This window comes from Melanerpes formicivorus, unplaced genomic scaffold, assembly GCF_026170545.1.
Source record: "Melanerpes formicivorus ecotype bairdi unplaced genomic scaffold, bMelFor1.0.p_v2 SCAF_53, whole genome shotgun sequence".
NCBI lineage: Eukaryota > Metazoa > Chordata > Aves > Piciformes > Picidae > Melanerpes > Melanerpes formicivorus.
The window spans coordinates 4583568-4605315 of record NW_027142405.1 but is presented as its reverse complement, the minus strand read 5'-3'; the positions used below and the strand labels follow the sequence as shown (position 1 = coordinate 4605315).

At 41.0% G+C, this 21748-nt stretch overlaps 1 long non-coding RNA gene across 2 annotated transcripts in view; it reads right to left on the bottom strand.

The window, feature by feature from the left end:
* Positions 1–21748, bottom strand: part of LOC137452445 (uncharacterized) — a 228550-nt gene that overhangs the window by 15951 nt on the left and 190851 nt on the right. For both annotated transcript variants that reach the window (XR_010990089.1, XR_010990090.1), the window contains exon 5: positions 20681–20812. This is a non-coding gene — a long non-coding RNA (uncharacterized lncRNA). The remainder of the gene's footprint in view (positions 1–20680; positions 20813–21748) is intronic.

Sequence of the window (21748 nt, the reverse complement as noted above, 5' to 3'; positions counted from 1 at the left end):
AAGTGTCTGGAAAGTTGGTTCCAAAAAATAAAAGGGAGGAATCAGTTGATCATGTAACAGAAATGTAGCTGGATGTTTATACCAAGCAAATAAACAAAAACCCAACCAACCAAAACATGGGGGTGGGGGGGCAGACACACACCACCACTAGTAAAACAACAAAAACCCACAAACAAACAGACCAACTGAAAACAATCACCTCCAAAGAACAACCTCCTAAAAAGCTCCAAACAGATCACACAAGTAAAGCTGCTTGCACATTATCACTGGCCTTCCTGGTATAAGTTCTGAGGGGCAAAATTCTGTCAGTTGTGCATTTGGAGATGTATAGAGGCATAGAAAAGATCTTATCATAGCTTTGTGTACAATTATAGTCAATTCTTACAACTATACTGACCTAAAATCATAGGAAGAAATGTTGAAACATCAAGGTAACTATTAAAAGTGCAGAAACAACACCACAACACACACCCAGCTCTCCCTGAGCTATCTCAGATTTCTAAAATCCATTAGTCTGACTGAACTCTCCACAAATCTGGCTTCATTGGTTATACACAACAACCACCTTCACTTTCCCCTAGACATGTTTCAAGACAAGTCCCCAAACGGTGTCACTCTCTTCAACCTTCTTTGCTGATGTCTCCCAAAATGAGGGGAAGGACATTTAAAACATCCCCTAATAAAATAGCTGTTTGGAAATCAAGAATGTGTTGATTTCTCTGGAGCTGACTTTGATCTGAGCTCGTTCTTTGTAATTCCAGCCAGAGGTCTACACTGGTACTTGCTGGGGCAGCAAAAATCATGCCCAAAGAAAGGCACGCACGGGTTCCTCATTCAAAGGCTCCAACTGCCCCCTGTGAAATGTCCTCTGAGACTTCTTTTACAGGAAATCAAAATCAGTGTTTCTGTGTGCTCTTGGTGCATGCTGCTAAGGCAAACCTCACAACAGACGCAGAAGGGCAGGCTGCAAGTCAAATTCTTCACACATTTTAATTACAGTTTCCACAAAATGAAAGACAGGTTAATAAACTCAGCTCATTAAAAAAATAATAATAATAATAAAAGAAAGGGGCAAAGATCAAGGGACATAGCCTTCAGAGGGATGATCAGAAAAATGTATTATGCAGAAAAGTCACCTATAGTCCCTTGGCTGGGAAAGGAAGAAGAAAAAAGGTCAGGGGATGGAGAAAGGAACAGGGGATTTTACTTAATGGAGCATTTTTAAAGAGAAGCATTTTTTCATTAGGCTGATCCCTCTATGTTAGAGCAGCACATTCAAAAGATTTTTCTCCCATGTGTTGTTTTTCAAGAGCATTGAATTCACGCAGCTCTGCAGATGCAGGAAGCAGAAAACTATTTTGAGCAGTAAAGCTGGGAAGGCAGACAATGGTTGCCACCTCCAGCTAGCGATAAAGCATGCTTTCCCAAGGGACCCGTGGCCACCCGTATTTAATGCAGATAAGTGAGAACATGCTCTGCTTTGGCCAAAACGAAACCCACTACTGCAGCTGCTCACTGAAAGCACTGGGTGGCCCTTTGCTTCGGCTGCCCTGAATGCTTTTAAATGGAAAACATGAGCACGGATATCTGGGTGGTGTTCTGAGTGAGGTGGCCTGAAAAAGGAGGGGGAGGTGGGGCTGTCCTGCCAAATACTGAGTCACAGCCAAGTGCCAGGGAATCCCATCCACAGCACTGTACTCGGAGGTGTAGAGCTGAGCTATGAATCAAGTAAACACCATCCCAAACCTGCTGGCAACACCACCAAAATTACCTGAGTGAAACGTGTACTTTAGCTGGACCTTCCTTACATTATGTTTAGCTATCTCATATAAGACAGTAATGTTTTCAGTAAAGAGGGAGCAGGAGAAAGGTGCTGCATGCCAGAGCCTGCCCTACACCCTCTTTCTGATCTTCATTGCTCTGTTTCCAGGGTCACATCTCACACCTCCCCACCTGTCCCTTGGAAGTGGCTGTGGCTCTAATTCCTCACACTACATTTAATTCTGAATGTGCAGTGGAGTGTATGAACACATTATTTGGTCTATGACTAAACAGGGATTTTAGTTTTTCCCCCAAACAGAGTGAAAGGGAAATTATAAAGTTGCATCCAAAAGAATATAATTTCCAAGTTAGATGCTTTCAGTTTTGCTGTTGGTTGTTGTTGTTGTTTGTTTGTTTGTTTGTTTGGGTGTGTTGTTGTGTTGTTTTGGTTTGTTTGGGGTTTTTTAAACAAACCTACAAGTTTCTAATTTATTAATTAATAGCTGCTGTCTTTGTAATTTTCCTGGTTTTGTTCCATTACTCTCTGACACTTCCTATTGTCACTGCTTGAATTTTTAAACACTTCTGCATGACTAGTGTTAATCTCCACATTTCATGGAGGGTTGGTAATAAAGGGAGAGAGACACATGGGTGCATAAGAACAATTATAGCTAAACATGTACTTTAAAACCCACTCCTAACATCTCTCAATTCCTAGCATTTCTCCCTTCCTCCTAAATCCTGACTTATAAAAGAAAATAACAACTCAAAGAATGATCCTCCCCAATTCCCCTCTTAATTCTGGACTTGAGCTGGATTTATTTCTGCTCAAGCAGAGAAAGAGAGCTCCTTCTCAAAGCAAAAGGACTACCCAACACAGGGTGCAAAGATGTAGAGCTCTTGTGTGAAACAAACTTTGGCAAGCAAATAGAAAGCTTAGTATCTTGATTTTCTTTCAGAAAATCTGGTAGAACTGGTAAGACCAGCTATTGTGAACAGCTGCTTTGAGGATAAAACCTTGCAATAAACAATCTTTGATTTACACACAGGAATATATACGCCTAGACAGTCTTTCATTTGTCTGTTCCTAAAGATTTCAACAACTCTTTTACCCCAATTCTCTGTAAAATAGATTATCAGCAGATAAGTGAAAAGACCTCATGTGTTTGAAAGCCCTGTTTAAAGGAGCTCTTAATTTTGTATTTTTTTAAATCCTACTATTCACACCTCGAAACAACAAAAGGACTCCTCTGCAGCATTATGTTTCAGTGGCACAAGTGCCAAGCATACTGACTGTACATACAAGCTTTGCCCATCTTATTTCCCAGAAGAAACACCTGCAACATTTCCACACAGAATCAAGCTCCCACTAGCCACCCCATGTAGCACTCACACGATGGGTGTCACTGACTGCTATCTGAGATGGACTTCCATGTAGCTTGAAACTAAACCATAGTGCACTGACTGCTGCTGGGAGCAAAAAAAAAGGCCCTGAAAACATTTGCTTAAGGCAAAGGCTTGGTGTGAGTAACTCAGCCACCATTTTCAAAAGTGGGCTACAATGGTGTGAATACTGAAAACAGTGAGCTGCAGCAGCCTCTCAAGTCAGTACTAAGACTAAATAACACATTTAGCCCAGGGTGTTTATTTACAAGGTTTCCCAATTTGTTGTGATTCTGCCTGTTGGTTTAGAGTATGATGCAACTCTTTACTAGGGGTCCCATGTTTTCCCAAGAAGTGTCTGCATACCTCCCATGCTCCTCCATTGGGCAGTGGACCCTATCCTACCATTTCTTTGCTGGCTTGCTTCTTTACTCCCTCCAGGTTGCGCAGGATTCCTTCCTCCTCCCAGCCACTGCAGTCCTCAGTCCTGCATCCATGCTGATATTCTATTCCCTTCTAATATCCCTGGGAAAGTGGGCCCCTGCCTCTCACACCCTCTGTCACTTTCCTGTCCTTCCCTACAGCAGCAGGGCTCCCATCAGAAATGTGCTCCCTTTCCCTTCCCTGGGAACAACAGTGGTTCTTCCACTTCTCCCACAGCCTGGTGCATCAGGTCTGTTCCCTATTCCCAGCTCAGACCTTAGATATTTACTATGAGCCATGTAATTGCACACGTGCTACCTTAGAGGAGCTTAAAAGTGGGCTGAGGCAGGGGGTGGGCTGTGTTTGTGTGTGTGTGTCTCCTTCTTTTATTACAGTGCTGTGACATTTACACTTCCACTCTGAAGATCATAATGGTAAACAGGGACAAATGACCCTGACTGGTGTTAAAAAATGTTAATTTTGTGCAAGCAATAGGTGGTTTTCATCATGTAATTTCAACAGCAGATTCCCCATGCTGTACAGGCATATGCTGTGGACATATACCTACAGATAGGGCTTGTTTACAGCATGCCACCAATGCCTTGTGTCTCTACCACTGCAGAAGACATATGGCCAAGATTTCCTCTTGCCCCAGCTACCAATGACCACTGTAACCCTAATACTGTGACCTACAGCAGCTCAGGTGTCCCAGTAACAACAGCACCTGTCTCAGTGCTTGATAGAAAGCTGTTGCTCCCATTCTACCAGTTCCTTAGATGTAATGCCCCTACATCCCCAGTTGTCACCATGAACAAAGCATTCTTGATGTTAGAATTTTTTCTAGCTGAATGTATCACTTCTTCCACTGCCAGCCAAAAATGCAGCAGAATCAACATACTTCATTGCACTGGGCACCAGTAAGCAGAACAGATACATAGCCAGCTCAGCCAGAATCATAGCTGAGTAACAACATTAAACAGGATGTCTGAGGTCAGTCATTCGTAGCTAACAGTGATCAAATAAAGCTGAAACTTTTATCTCATCAGCCACAGCCACTCACCAGAGATTCCTTGATATCCAAAAGCATTAACCTGGGAAGCCTTTGATCCATTTAAGGATTTGCAAGTAGCTCTTGTACTTGGTGTGTTGGGTAGAGAAATATCCTGCTTTATTGTGGTCCCCTATATTCAGGTATACAGGGCTAAGTTTATCTTGTATTTCTCTCTGTCCTAGCAAATAAAGAAGGCCTGTATTACAGTAGCTCTGCTTTAAACTGAATGAAAAGAGGCAGTATTAAGCATCACTCCTAATCAGTCAAAGGCACACCAAGAGATGTCTGAAAGTGCTGACAGACTTGCACAGCATACCTGCTTCAAAGGAAATGGCTCACACAGCTGGCTAAAAGACATTGCTTAGTTGTTCACATAATAATTTGAGCAATCCTAAAATGAAAACAGTTCCTAAGAAACAAAGAAGATAGGGCTTTGCTAACTCTCCCCATCCCAAATCCAAACTCACACTCGTAGTGCATCTCCTTGACACCCAGCTCATACATCCAGAAAGAGTAAGTAGCATTTCTGAATCTTACTCCTATTGAAAGTGCTGCACACAAGAGGTGGTGGATTTTAACACAACTATTTTAATACAGTGGCAATTTAACAGCAGCCCTAAAGATATGTTTAGCTTGCATATGCACACTATTTACATGAATTGTTAGAAAAAGAAATTCAAACCATCAGGAGAGCTGATTGTTCTCGTGATTTCCCTTCAACATTAATGAAAAGCCTGCCAGCAAACAACATTCTCCTCACCTTGAGATGACAATGGAAGTGAATATGCAGGCCAGGCTTTGAGGGTTATACACAGCTTTTAAGGATCAATCTGGACCTCCTAAAGCAAAGTTTTCTAAACTCACAGGCTCTCAGATCTCTTCTACTGAGCTCTTTCAAATATAGGACAAAGTCTAAAATGTATTGCTCCTCTCACTACAGAAAAAATAAGTACACCCATTCCCTCAGGCAACACTTCAAATATTCATTCCTTTGTGCCTTTATATTTAAATGGCATTTGTCAATAAATTACAATTGCATTTGAGACCTTTTCATTAACTTCAGGTAACTAGTTCACACCGACAGTAATCTCTTTACTCTTCCCTAGGAATCCTTAAAACCCTGAAAGTCGCAAGACAACATTATCTCCTTGTCTAATGATGAAATGAGGGATCTTCTAATTATGCCCCTTGTGCAGACCCAGCTTCCAAAGAGAATCAACTTTCTGAATTCAGGGATTGGTCATAAAACTGCTTGCATTGGCACAGTGCCATAATATAACATAAAACATTAACTGCTTACTTTCTAAACCCTTATCTTCTTTTACTACTCTCAAGGAAATCATTACAGATAAAGGCTTTTACAGAGAAGATACCTAATTGCCTACTGCAGCCTGAGATCAAGGAGGTATTTGCATGCTTTAATTTATGTCTGTGAAGTTACTCCTAGGCACAAAATAAGAGCTAGACCAAAGCCAGCTTAACCAGGTGTTGACAGTCAAGTATACACCAACCAACCCTCTTGTCTATTTTGCATTTGAAATTTAGTGTCGACTCTTGATTTTAAAAAATAAAACCAAATGGTGCAGTCATGCCAGAACTATGTCTTTATCAGGTTAAACATCATTTGAAACATATCTGCTCATTTGATTCATGCAACATATTAGATTGCCAGGTTCATTATGCTATCCGCCACAAGAAGAGCAGATGCACAAGGTGTGTGAATTCAGAGGCTGGTGGCTCTCAGAATGGCCCAGAAATGCACTTCTGGTGCACAAGAACTACCTCACACGACTTCACACTACCCATAGCTCAAAAGCATGTACTGCAGCAGTAACCAACACTAAGAATTTACAATGAACTCACCCCACAGTAATTTGTACATCCACAGCTACAGTTACGGCCGGGCTGACTCCTTACCTTCTATCATGGTTCTATTGTGGTTCAATTATGGAATGTGTCCAGAGAAGGGCAACAAAGCTGATGAGGGGTTTGGAGCACAAGCCCCGTGAGGAGAGGCTGAGGGAGCTGGGGTTGCTTAGCCTGAAGAAGAAGAGGCTCAGGGGAGACCTTATTGCTCTCTACAACTACCTGAAGGGAGGTTGTAGCCAGGTGGGGGCTGGTCTCTTCTCCCAGGCAAACAGCACCAGAACAAGAGGACACAGTCTCAAGCTGTGCCAGGGGAGGTTTAGACTGGATGTTAGGGAGTTCTTCACAGAAAGAGTGATTTGCCATTGGAATGGGCTGCCCAGGGAGGTGGTGGAGTCACCATCACTGGAGGTGTTTAGGAAGAGACTGGATGGGGTGCTTGGTGCCATGTTTTACTTGATTAGATAGTGTTGGGTGATAGGTTGGACTCTTCCAACCTGGTTAATTCTATTCTTTTAACATTTACACCCTTCCACCTGTTCATATTTGTCCTATGGGGTGAAAATACATTGCACAGCACTAGAGAAACTGTTGTCACATTAGCCACTTTATATTGTATGTGCACCACCACAGAATAATCCTATGTAACAAATATCACCGTTGCACTAACCACCAGCATCCTTATCCTCACGTGAGGCTACAATGAGCAAGAGTGAAAGCACACTAGCATTGCTTGATGAGGTTGCTCCCTAAAAGGTAAGCCAACAATAAATAAACCTGTAATATCAACAAGTGAGACTGCTATACAAGCTCTGTGAAGCGGTATCTTCATACATCTCAGCAAGTCTGAGGATGAGCAATTCTTAAATTCTGTTTTAATCTTGTAACACTTTCCCAAACTCAGAGATGAATATCTGTTCTCCAATTATTCATTTGATTCAGCTTTTTGAAATACAAGAGTTCACAAGGCTGCCTACTACTCCATACATATGCAAGAGAACTATTTTTCTTATCCAACATGACAGAGCTAGCGCAGCACACAACATACTTTAACAGAACGTTGGTTGTTTGGTTTTTTTTCCCATTCCTTCATTCCTTCACACACCTTCTCTGTAATCCCTGTTCACTTTCTACTTTGTCTTCAGTTTCTACTCTTTTTTCCTTTTAAAAAAGTTGTGCTCAGTTCCTATCTCCCATGTCTGTATTTGTGTCTCTATTACTAAGCAGGGCAAAATAGCCAAGATGGAATTAAGAATTAGAGATAATAATGTTCTCTAAATAGTTAAAATAGCCAAGATGGAATTAAGAATTAGAGATAACAATGTTCTCTAAATAGGTTTTGGATAAAGCAAAAACATTTTTTTTTTTCTTAGGTTAATAGCAACATTGTATAGAATGCACACACAAATGGGGAATTTTGTTGGAGGAAAATTCCTGCTTTCCTTTGTGTAGGAGCCCTTCTTATGATAGGCTATGTTTTTAAATGAATATTGAGATGTTAAACATAAAAACTAGCTGGTTTTAATCATGCCTCTCACTTTTTTCAGCTGTATAACCATTAACATTTTACCTCCCTTACTCCGCTTGCTAAGAAATGCAAGGTGTTACATCACCTAATACCAGTTTGAACCTGTATGAAATTTAAGGTGGAAGTTTCCTGATCTGCTGCCAGCAATATTGCTTCCTTGGGCTGTTAAATCAAGGTGCTGGATCTCCAGGGTGTTGCATGGAAAATACCATTATTTACAAAAATGCTTAATGCTTTTAACAAGGGGTTTGTGCAAGCACAGATTGAAAACCACTGAATTAGGAGTCTGTCAAAGGGTGGCCTGCTGCATGAACAGCAAACTAAACTGAGCAACAACTGTGTTTGGATTCCCAGTATCCTCTGCATCAGAAATATACAGAAATGTAAAAATGTTGACTTCATCTGCAAATTCAGATATGAAAATATTTTAATTAGGTGTTCAAATATGGAGTAAGATGGATCTTGGCAGAGAAGATTTTTAGCATTTATTTGGGAGTTTTATACCACATAGTTCTGGGGAAATGTCTGAGAAAACGCTGATGAAAAAACCCTGTGTTCTTGCAGATGCCAAATGTACTTCTTGGAGCCACAGAAAACCATCTGGTCAAATGGGTTTCCTGTTGTCATGAAGATCTGTGGTATTAACAGACTGCTTAGCTTGATGCAGCAGAAGGATACAGATCTGAGGTAGATCTAAATGTGTACCATATACAGAGACTTTGGATGTCCGACTAAATATTTAATGCTTTGGGTGGAAAATTTAAGGAATTACTTTCACGAAGTGTGAAGACAGGATGAAATCACAGAATTACCAAGGATGGAAGAAACCTCAAAGATCATCAAGTCCAACCTGTCACCACAGACCTCATGACTAAACCATGGCACCAAGTGCCACATCCAATCTCCTCTTGAACACCTCCAGGGACGGTGACTCCACCACCTCCCTGGACAGACCATTCCAATGGCTAAATCCTCTCAGTCCCACTATTTCTGAAGCACCAAAGCTAGATCTCAAATTGCTCTTCAGATTACTTCCCCCCCCCCCCCCCCCAGTCAAATAAGAATAAAAATCCCTTTACAAAACTTTGCTCAAACACATCTGCTTCCACTGAAGTTTTTCCACCTCTCTTATACACTCATGTAACTCATTCTTCTCAAAGCACAAGTTGAACATTAGCTATCAAACAGTGTATCACTCCTAGATGTTAGAAATATGGTTTTTACAGTAAGAAAAATCCTTTAGGGGCACAACCTCCTCAGGGACATTGTAGAGTCTCCATTTCTGGAGGTTTTCAAGACACAAGCAGACAGAGTGCTAAATGATCTCATTTAAGTTCCATTTCTCACAAAAGGTTGGCCCACGTGATCTTTTAAGGTCCCTTCCAATCTTGGCTGTTCTATTGTTCCATGACTCTGAGAGCAGCATAAAGAGAAGACCTTAATTGCAAACCAGATCCAAACCAGAAAATAATCAAATAAAATCATCAGTAAATCAGATTTGCTTCAGAAGAATGCAGGCTATTGCACTGACCTAAAAAGTAGCACTGTATTCCATACAAACATTCAGGAGACTGCCTTTTCAGGCTTTGAAATTGCTTTCAGTATGATTCACTGTTAAGTATTTACATTACTTATTTGGGGGCAATTCAACCTCATTTAAAACTTGTGACATTAGTTTCTGTCACTGAGTAAGGACTTTAGAGTTTGGACTTCAGAAATAATAGCTACATCTAATACCTAAAGCAGCCAGCAAGAGCACCCTTCACAGTAATTTTGTGCTTTAGAAATCATCAGCAAACAGTGGAACATTGTCTAAACAGAGAGACTTGAAAACATATTGAACAAGAACCATTTTTCAATGACACCAAGTTTCTTCCACAATATTTACCACGGAGCAACAGGCAAAAGAGGATTGAATATTTGAAGAACAGCATGATTTTAAGCTGCAAGGAGTAAATCACCTAGAACACATAGTTGCAAGGAAAATTCTGCTATATGAGAATGTCATTGCTGATTACTACTGCTGTGCTACTTCTCTCAAAAGTAAGACAAAAAAAAATAGTTCAAGATCGTGGCAGACAGGGATTTGAAGCTAACTTTGTACTTTCACCTCCTTTTTCCCTATTCACCTTCTTTTCACCCAAAGTCAAATTTACCCAGAAGAAAATTGGTTCTTGCCTAGACAACATAATGTAAAAAGCTTTAAAATGGTATGTCAGTCCATGACCAGGAGCCAAATCAGAAGAAAGAACAGAAAGCATCTCATAATCCCAACTAATAGTACTGTGCTTCTGAACCAGTGCCAAGGTTATGACATGTCAGAATATATAGGTAAAGTTCTTTTGATACTTTACAAAAATAGCTTGTGTCAAATGTGCTGAACACAACAGCTATTTTTCTCATGTTACTACTTGTCTACCTCATTGTCACATCATCGTGTCATTTTGATGTAAGAGGAGTATAATAAATTTAAATGAAGAGTTCTGTTTCCTGCAGACAAGACAGTAATTTTCTCAGAAAGAATTTATTCCGGGGCAGATGTTTGGATGTTGACTTCAGTTCTGCAATTGCTCATCTGCCCTTCACTCTGCCCCGCTTGAGGAGAGAGGAGCGTGTTGGGAAAAGAAGATAAGAAGATTGTCTTTGGACAATTCAATGAGGGTGAGAGCTAAACTATTGAAGATAAATACATATGAAATAAAGTAGAAAGTAAGAACACACAAACTTAAAATTATTGCTGAAAACAAGTAAAGGGAAACATGAGAGGTCAGCAGCTAAAGCGAGCTGACACACTAATACCAGAGTTAAGGTCACCAGGGCAGTCACAGCTCCCCTAACTTTTCTTATTCTAATATATATAGTTTTTCACCATTTTTGTTGCTTTTTTTGGTTTGTTTCTTTGTCTAGATGTTGGTTTTTTTCTTATTAGTAGCTCAAAAACTTTGGCATCTCTGTAGATACAGAGCACCTTGGAGCACAGAAGGATTATTTGGGAACCCTGTATGTTCAATATGGAGTTGTCACAACTACCACATACACTTTCACCTTCTCATTGGTTTACAATGTTAAAATGTTTTAAAATCTAGAAATCTGAATCTTTCTTTATTCCTAGCATTCATCACATACTTCTAGCTACTTGAAAGTCCCTTGGAAATTGCTCTCTCAACAACTGCCCCATCTCAGGACCCAAACATCTGACAGAAGAGTACATACTTCCACTAAAAGGTTTCCCTGCCCATGGCAGGGGGGTTGGAGCTAGGTGATCCTTGTGGTTCCTTCCAACCCTGACTGATTCTATGATTCTATTCTATTAAATCAATGTGCAATACAAAGCCTTCTCCCTGTGGAGGTTAAGCTAACCACACGGAGCTGGCTCAGACCAAGCCTGGGAACAGAAACCGGGTCTTTTGCATGACTGCACGACACATTACTGAGAGGTTATTGTGCTGACCTTTGATCTCGGTCACAAAACATTACTGATAATCCTCATTTTGATTAATATTTTTTGTTTGAGTTCTGCTTTTAGGTCTGGCCTATTGCTTATTTAAATAATTCTGAGTTATTCATGCTCTTGCATTCACCAGCACCTATTTGTATTGTTTGGTAAGGAAGAGTTATTGCGCTGAGTCTCAGAGGAGATACAATCTTTAGAGTTATCTCAGGCTGAAAAATGAATTTAATAGCCAAGCAGAGCCATTGCTAAGCTCCTTAGATGATTAATAAAATAACCTGCAAAAATGCAGAAAATTGTGTCACAGCTAGGATCAACAAAACACATTGCTGTGGGCAGACAGAAGGGGAACCATGTGCATAGCGGGCTCTGCCACTATGATTTCCCAAAAGCAGCTTGGGGAAGGCCCAGTTTGGAGAGCTGAAGCCAGCAGATGCTGATGAGGAATGCTTGTGTGGAATGAAGTTATGATAATCGTGAGGCTGTGAAGTATGTACTGCCCAGCTGGAAGCAGCAATCAGAGTGCCGCTGTTCCTGATTTAAGTGCAAAGAGTAAAAACCGAGGTAAAATCCTGAAAATTTCTTAAGGATTTCACATGGCACAATCATACACAGAACTAATATTTACTGAATCTAGTAGTCTTAAATTTAGTTATTTAGATAAGTTGCCCAAATAGTATCTTAGGGCTCCCTTGATCATTACAGGCACATTGCAGGCTTCTTCCAAAGGCCATTCTGAGGAAATATAAAGATTTCTTTTTTTTCCTATTAACCTTTCACAGAGTTACAATACAGCCAGGATTACAATCTAAACATCATCACTTCACATTAAGACAAACAAATCTGAACTCAAGATTCTATACACAAGAACACATTTATTAAAAGACTTCTTTCAAAAAGATAAATGAAAAATGCAGACAGCTTTCCTAAGGCATCAGAAGCACGCTTGCACTAACACTTTCCAAGAACTGCACAATGGCTAACAATGCAACTGCCAGCTACAATCATAAACACATGACCTCAGTCATAGAAATATGACCTCAAATGCTACATATGTAGTTTTTTTTACATTAGCTGACATTAAGTACAGATATCAGGGTTGAGGAGGCTAATCTGGCTTTAAAGAGTTGCAACACTGAACCAGAAGCTATTTTGCTTCTTACCACCAGGATGCTAGATAAGGTTCTAATCACACCATCAATTATGAAAGATTCTTATGACAACCCCGAGTTCACAAAATTGGGTTATCTTCCAGCCTGTGGACATTTTCGTATTGCATTCTGGGTTAATCCACGTGTACAGCTCACTTCTGTCAGAATGACAAAAGACAATTGATTTTGTTTCATGGTGTATTCTTATCAATGTTCTCCTCTGCTCTTAGCCAGTCTTTGACTGATAGGGTGTTAGAGGAAAGGTCCATTAATTGATTTGTGAATAATTACAGCTAAGTCTTCACTTTTGACTAGCTATCAATAAAGGCCTGTCCTTTTTTTCACTGGTGAATGCTTTCAAATCAGCTTCAGTGTCCAACTTTCAGCCACAAAATTCATTAAAATCATTAGGTACTTTTAAAGTATCCTACTTGTAAAGTATCCTCCAGAGGTAAGAGTGTGTCAGCATTTCTCTTACACCGTTTATGAGGATGGATTAGAGAGAAGCAAAATAAATAACATGCCTGGGGAAAACAAAACAAAACAAAACAACAAAAAACCCCAAAAACCAACAAAAAAACCCAACCAACCAAAACAAAACAAAACCCACAACATATCAATCAATCATTTCTTAGAGTGGGATTTAATTTTGTGAACAGATGGGGAAAAAAAGCACATGAAGTACTTGGTGCTTGAGGCCATGGTTTAGTAGTCATGAGGTCTTGGGTGACAGGTTGGACTTGATGATCTTTGAGGTCTTTTCCAACCTTATCGATTCTATGTTTCTACTTGGTTCGTGTGTTCCTACACATGCAAAGCCTATGGGTTTACTACCTGTGTACACACATGTACACTGGCAGTCTGTCTATCCACGTTCCCAGCAATTCTTCAAACCATTGACAAAATTCAGATGGGTTTGGTAGAAGATTGAGTCTTCTGAGCCTGCAGATTTTGTGAAAACATGCAGCTAAGCACATGCAAGGAAGATCTGTTTAGACCCCTGATGAGGCAGAAAGCTGCAAAATTATCTCTGTAGCATTAGACACTTGAGAATTACACCCATCTGGGGAAAATAAACAGAAGTCTAGGAGGCTAGAAAGCAGGCACACATCCATTATTTTGTAGACCTCCACATAAGGGTGAAAAGTACCAGTCAGAACTCGGGTGTCAGTCAGCATCAGTTGTCAGAAACCCAAGTTTCATTTGCTTTAATGGTTCTGGGTTTAAGGTTCGCATCTTCTCCTTGGCATCCCATGCAGAACAGAGTACCCTGCACACAAATTTGAGTTTTCAGAGTAAAGTACAAGCTTGTCTGAAAGGCAGCTATAATACTTAGGCAACCCTTTCACAGGCTGTTAATATGTTGAAGATGTAATAAGAACATATTGAAGTTGTCACACACTCTGTTAATCCAGGCAATTGCATCGTATTTTGAGATTGCATTTTAAGCAGCCAGCACAAGGCAACCAAGTTATATTTAATTCCTTGTACATAATGCCAACAAACGAGGTCCAGAGTCATATTGGAGAACTGCCTGTTCAGCATTATAAAATAATTGACCAGAAAGCTTTCTTTATTGCTGCTTTCCAGTGATGGCCACCTGCTTCACGTTAACAAGTGCATAAGCTTTTCACTTAGCTCAACAGAAGAGAAAGTTACTTATACAACATCTAGGCAACAGTTTATTGTATTATTATTTGCTCCATTTGTCAATCTATGCTTTCTACATGACAAATATCTCTGAGCCTTTCAATTCCCCCCCCGCCCCCTTCACTACTAGCTTTCCAAAAGTGGCATAAGTTACAGTGCACCTCACTAGAAAGGTGTGTGTCAGCACACCATCAGGTCCATGCAGAAAGCACAGAAATAGCAAAGGTTTGTGGGTTAGTCTCTCTTTCCTGTGACATTTCCCATTAAACACCCTGTCAGCATCATCACACTGAGCACCCACATGTTGAGCCATTTCAGTTCTATCCCTGTTTGTTCACAGGGTAAAGGTATGAATCACCATCAGAGCACATTCCCCCTGTGCCTTTTAGAATAGAATAGAAAAAAAGAGGCTGGAAAAGACCTTCAAGATCATCACTCCCAACACATCACCCAACACATCACCCAACACCATCTAATCAATTAAACCGTGGCACCAAGCACCCCATCAAGTCTCCTCCTGAACACCTCCAATGATGGCAACTCCACCTCCTCCCCAGGCAGCCCATTCCAATAGGCAATCACTCTCTCTAGAATTTCTTCCTAACATCCAGTCTAAACCTCCCCTGGCACAGCTTGAGACTGTGTCCTCTTGTTCTGGTGCTGCTTGCCTGGGAGAAGAGACCAGCCCCCACCTGCCTACAACCTCCCTTCAGGTAGTTGTAGAGAGCAATAAGGTCTCCCCTGAGCCTCCTCTTCTCCAGGCTAAGCAACCCCAGCTCCCTCAGCCTCTCCTCATACGGCTTGTGCTCCACAAAGTTTTGTTGTTGGTTTGTTGTTTTTTTCCTAAGAGGCCAAAAAAAAAAATAATAATCCCTCTTGTACTAATAGCAGAAAGAGTTTGACAATTCCCTGTCTTGTTGATCTGGGTGAGGCTGTCATTGGAGACAGCAAAATTATTGCATTATGTGCAAGAAACACTGCTCCAAGTCTCAAAAAATGTCTGTGTCTCCTCATCTGGGCTATACTTGTTCAGCATCAGTGCACACCATTCTGCTACTAAGGGAAAAGCTCCATAAAAGATGGAGCAAGTGAAGCAAGCAGGAGGCAGCCAGAATGTTACAGCCTAGCCCTGTTGCATGGTCCTTGTACACCTGTCCCAGCAGTTGCGTTGCCTCAGCAAGATTTGGGAAATGGGTTCATGTATTCGGTAGCTTTATCCCATCTAACATAAATAATCTGTTGATCAATCATATGTGACATCACCCATGCACATGAGGAAGGTTTTCTGAGGACTACTTTATCAGGGATAGCAGTATCATCTCCTGCTTAAGAAGCAAATGAGACTCGTATCTAATGGATGTTTTGTCCTAAGCTCAATCACAGCATGATTACTGGGTATTGTTATGGACTTAATGGGAAACCCAAATGTAACTTAAACGTGTTGCAAGGAAAGAAAAGCTGGCAATGTGTTTCCATTAAAAATTCTCTAACCTAAGAATCTGTCTTTAAACCACTCGGAGGAGCCTTTAAAATCTGATAATCACTTAATATTTCTCACTTACTGCTCAATCTGAACCTCAGCTACAGCTTTTATAAAGTGTGGCACCATTCTTGTTCCAGATGGCATGCAAAATAATTTACAAACAACAAAGTTCAGCAGGTTTATAGCAGCTGTTCAATTCCAGCACTTTGGCCACCCACTTCAGCATAACTGAGAGTTTTCAATCAGCTCCTGCCTCTCACGGGGCCCTCGAACAACACCAGAGCATGTGTTCAATATGCTCTCAGAAAGCAGCCAGCCAAACAGGGAGGGTTAGTCATCAGACAACCCTGTAGCACACCTGCAGCACACACACACTGCCTCCTTCTTTAATTATATTTTTAATGCATGAACCTACATCAGAATAAGCAATAAGACATTTCAGAACTAAAATTTAAAAAAAAAAAAAACAAACCAAACCTTTGTAAAAATGTTTCCTACAAACCAATTTGTTTGCAATAGCTCAACTGCAGAATATAATCTTCCCAGCAGGAGTACAGTGCAAATGCAAACAGAACATCTCTCGAGTTCAGAAAAGGCTTTTTACTGTTGTACCTAAGCGTATGCTACGTGTTATAAGAAATACAGTATGTCAAAAAGGACCTTCTCTGTACCTGACAGATTTCTATTGCTATTGCTGTTTCTTCCTCTTCTCTTTCCTTCCTGGTGCTTACTTCATCTCTACTTTTCTTGCATCCCTTTGAAAGCTTCTTGTCCTGAGTTAGCCTTTGGGGCACAGGGAAAAAAGGAAGAGATATTGCTTCATGGTTTCTTTAAAGGTCACACAGTCTAAACTGGATAGACATAAATTCAGAGCCACTTTTAAGTTCCTTTAATTATGGGCATACCCACACAAAGTATTCTGGAAACTGCATAACCACATTATGGTGGCATTAAGTATGATAAAATGTACCCTCTCTGTCAACACAGCCGATTAACCTGGGCTCGATGCTCCCTGAGTCACAGACAGACACACTTGTCAGGAGGCTCAGATAAGTAAAGCAGCATGGAAACATGCCTTAAGTACTAAATATGTCTAGAGTCTGCAAAGGGCATCAGGTTATCAGCATATTCAATTGATCCAGGACAGCAGCCCTTGGTGTATCTCATCATTTCAGGTGGTAAGAAAGACGCAACTTGCCTCCTGAGAACCTCGTCTCATCTTGGTATCCTTTTTACAAATTATGGCTGCCTTGAGCTTGTTTGCTGCCTGTTGCTGATCAGGTGTGGCACACTGTGCTCACGGTCTGCAGGCGTGTTTCCTTGCTTTGCCTAACACCAGCACGCTGAGCCTGAAGGGATGACTAGCAAGAATAAGGTGCTTAAGGTGGAGGAGGCCACCCCTAGGCAAGTGTGCAAGCGAGAAGTGTTCCTAAAACATTCAGCAGACCATGCATCCTGGAGCAACAAAGTAAGCCAATCTGACCCCAAGGTTTCTGTGCCATCTCAGTAACCAAAGGCTAGTTAATGCTGCATTTTTCTTCAAACCATGCTCCTCCACCCACAAACCCTGTGTTTTCCACAGCATATGCAAATCTGTTGAAATGAAAACAGCGCAGTTTTGCATTATGCTCTTGTGTAAACATCATCTGTATTGAGCTCTTGTATTAACATTGGTTAAGAACTAATTCAGCAGTTTTAATGAGTTTATATCCTGCTCACAATTGCTAGGAAGTAATGATGTGTTGAAGGAGGAAAGTGTTATTTTAGTTCTGACACACAGTAAGTTTTTAAGTGAAGCAGACAACTGAAGCCATCACTGTTTGGTATGGGGATATGATTATAACTGACAATAAGAAGTGTCAAGGAAAGATTTTTATCATCTTTTTTGTTTTTTTTTTCCGAAACTACAAAAGTTAAGGTGCTCTTCTCTGCTTACAATGGCAATATCATATAATCACAGAATGTTATGGGCTGGAAGGCAACTCAAAAGAACATCTAGTCCAACTCCCCTGAGAGAGCAGGATCACTTATACCAGATCACACATGAACGCATCCAGGCAGGTCTTGAATTTCTCCAGAGAGAGACTCTACAACCACTCTGGGCAACCTGTTTCAGTGTTCCCTCACCCTCACAGTGAAAAAAAATTTCCTTATGTTTACATAGAACTTACTATGCCTCAACTATTGCCCCTTGTCCTATCATTGGGCATCTCTGAGAAAAGCCTGACTCCATCCTCTTGGCACTCTCCCTTTACATATTTATAAACATGAATGAGGTCACCCCTTAGTCTCCAATTCTCCAAGATAAAGAGCCCCAGCTCCCTTAGTCTCTCCTCATAAGGAAGACATTCCATTCCCTTAATCATTTCTGTGGCTCTGCACTGGACTCTTTCAAGCAGCTCCCTGTCCTTGTCGAACTGAGGGGCCCAGAACTGGACACAATATTCCAGATGGGGTCTTCCTAGCATCACTCTTTTGGAGTGCTCCCAGACCACAGAATCAATTCTTGTAGCTTGTGGAAACACCCCAAAAGGTCTCTGTGATACTTGCTGTTCCTGTGGTGTACTCCCAAGGAGAAGACACATCACTGAGGCTTTCCCACACCACATCAATAGCTGACTTCAGGTTTGGACAACGGGAGCAGTTTGAATATCGTTAAATTGAAGAAGCCAAAAGGTTCTCTGCCATATTCTCATAGTTTCTCAAGCTGTATTTAACATCCTTGGCATCCAGAGTAATTAATAATGTACAGATTTTTTTAAAGGGCAGAAGGAATGGTTATGAAAGCAAGTTAGACAGTGTCAGATGATAGGTTGGACATGATGATCTCAAAGGTCTCTTCCAACCTGGTTTATTCTATTCTGTTCTATAGCTCTTGAGTGGTCACTAAGCCCTGGAAAGGCTTCCTAATGGGCCAGCAAAGGCAACAGAATACATCACTGTTGGGGATTTTCATCCTATTGCTGCTTAATAGGCATAACATTGTTTCCTTTCTCAGGTGCAAACTCTGTATTACACTCTCCCTTGAAAATACAAAAGTATATGCAAAAGCATCTGTCGACAGATAAAATGAATAGCTGCCTAGGTTACAAAAACCAATAAAGTCCATCTAGTAAGGGGCCAATGAAAAAACCTGATTATTGCTCAGCATCTTATATAATAACATCAAAAATCAACAGTCTAGTGTTATCTAGCAACAAGATTTCAAACCACATTTGGGGGACAGCGGAGTCAGGATTTTTAAGCACAATTGCCACTCTAATTGCAAGCCTGGATTTAAGATTGAAAATAATCCCTGATCAGCAGATTTTCAGTCTGACATTTGAAATTACACAGAACATAATTTTTTTGTTATAGTGGGGTTTTTTCCCCCCCCTTTCTGTCCAAACTGTGACAGGCCAAATTTAACCTTTTGTAGAACACTAATTCTGCAAAGGAAGCTTATTTTTGTCCTTTTTTCTTTTCTTTAAAGGGGGTAAAATGAAGGAATAGGGAGAGGAAAGCCTTCTGCTTTCTCTTCCCCATCTCATCAGGAGATGCCAGACACATCAGCTGTCTTCATCCTAAAGTTGCAAAGCCTTAACAAATGCAACACACAGTCACAGCACTAGTGGTAGTGAGAGGAACGGGTCAGACTAAGCTTTGTTTGACCAGCATCTCCCACAGTAGCACCCGCTTACTTGCCATATGTTAAAGCGCTGTTTATTCCTCTGCAAACAACAAGCATAGCAGGAGAGCTATGCCTTAGGTGCAATGTAAGGCATGCAGCTGAAGGCAGACAGCTTGCAACCACAGCCGCAGCTCAGGTATCCAGTAAATCAATATTTGTGTGTCATTGTTCTCACATACATCCCATTTGCTGATCCAACACTTGTTCCTGAAGAAACAGGATCAGAGAGGCAGCCGGCAGCTAGTCAATGAGCACAGCCTGCTGAACTGGGAGCGCAGCGCCTGAGCCAGAGCCAGCATGCAGGCGTGATACCCTCGACAAGCAGGCAGAGACATACAACTTTTTTCATTGACAAACAATGCCTTTTCATTAAAAATAGAATTAGCAGAGGAGGCATCATGTCTTCTAATGTTTCTCCTCCTCAGCAAAGTACTAGAGCTTGCTCTCCTCAACATGCAGCAGTCACTTCCCACAAGTCCTCTGTCCTTTTTCTGAGCAAACCAGATAAAGAATTACCACCTTAGTACATGATGAGCAGAGAGGTTCCCCTTCCACCACAATCCAGCAAGGAAAACGAAACCAAGAGGAAATCAGGGACATTTCCCAATCACACACAAACAAGCATTTCAGTTCAGCATAGGTTCAAAGGAAGGGTTTTCATATCAGTTTTCCCATGAGGACAGACAGTGTTACATGGGCCTAGAAATACAGTGCCATCTCCATCCTTGCAGGTTTTCAAGACTCAGCTGGATAAACCCCTGAGCAAACTGGCCTGATACCATAGCTGTCCCTGCCCCAAGAAAAAAACTGGACTAGTGTCCCTCCCTGATTTACCATTTCATTCCCCTTTGCCTTAAATTTCCAAGGTGGCAGCAGAGTACCAAGCCCAGACTTAGACATTGCACTGGTTAACTCTTGTCACAGTGAGAGATCAACATCCACTTAGTTTCCCCTTCAGTCAGGGCACTCTTTCAAAAGCACCCATGTTACAATCAATCAGGTGAGACAGTACCTTAAGGTGTAGAAATGTTTTGTCACATTCACCTTTCTGTCTAGATTACCAATTAAACATCCAAGCAAATAAAGGCATGTGGTTAACATAAGCTTGACTCCAGCTATGCACACAGCAGAGATCTGGCATAGCAGCCTTCTGTACAGTCCACGATTCCTGGAAAGCCTGCACACCTGGGTTGCCAGCAACACCAAAACCCATGTTGATGCACCTGTATTGCTGTGATATATATATATATGAAATATACTTACATCTTCTGCTGCTGCACATTTTCTTACAGTGAACCCATCTGCTCTAACTTCAGCCTGGAGGAATTGTGCCATGTTCTGTATTTAAGTCTTCTGTGCTATAGACTCCTACAGTTTTTCTTCATGTGCATTTATCTGAAATGAAATATAGATATGTTCCGCTCAGAGCGCATGACGTCCACTTACTTCTTACATTCAACATCCTTTTCCTTTTCCTGCCTTTTCTAGATATAGTTTTAAAACATCTGTCACTTGCACTCCTTACTACCTGGGACTTTCCAAGGATAAAATCAATGTTTCTGTTGGACAAATAACTTAGAGCACACCTGCAGGCTCAATAGGAAAAAAAAGGATTAAGGCAAGAGCTAAACTGGTCCTGAATGCCTGATACGTTCACCCTTTAATTATTTTCTGTTTGATAGTGAAGAACAGGTAGAGGGATGGGTTGCCTGCCCTGACTGCAGGAGTGAAGCTTGTTATCATACAAACAGGGCACCAACACTGTATTGTATGGTTACACAAAGGGAAGTCATGAATGCTCTTCCATTACCAAAAAGAAAACAACATAGAGATACACCATTCCCTCCACGTTCCCAACCATATTTTTGCACATTTTGTACAAAGTAAACTTCATGTGCTCAAAACCTGCACAAAACAAATAGTGACACCAAGTAACCCTTCTGGAATCTACCCCCTCCCAGCCCTGCAGACAATTCCTTCTATAGGCCCCACATACCAGCACTCTTTCCCTTCCTTATCTCACCCAGCAAATGGATGCCATTAAATACACAAATTTCTTTTAGCAGGCTACGCACAGAGAAATACACACAGTTAATTAATATTGCAGTGATTTCTTTGATCTTCCAATGAAAACAAAATTTAAAAGTCATACTATTTCAGCCTAGAAGCTTAGAGTTAAAAAGCTTAGGAACTCATTTGGGACTTTGAATCTAAGAATCGTCTGGCTGATGTCATTAAAAGAGCTGAATTAGACTTGTAATTATTCCCTTATGAGTTCTCTGCTGTCTGTCTGAGAAAGAAGGGTATTAATTTCTGTCCTCAAAATTGATC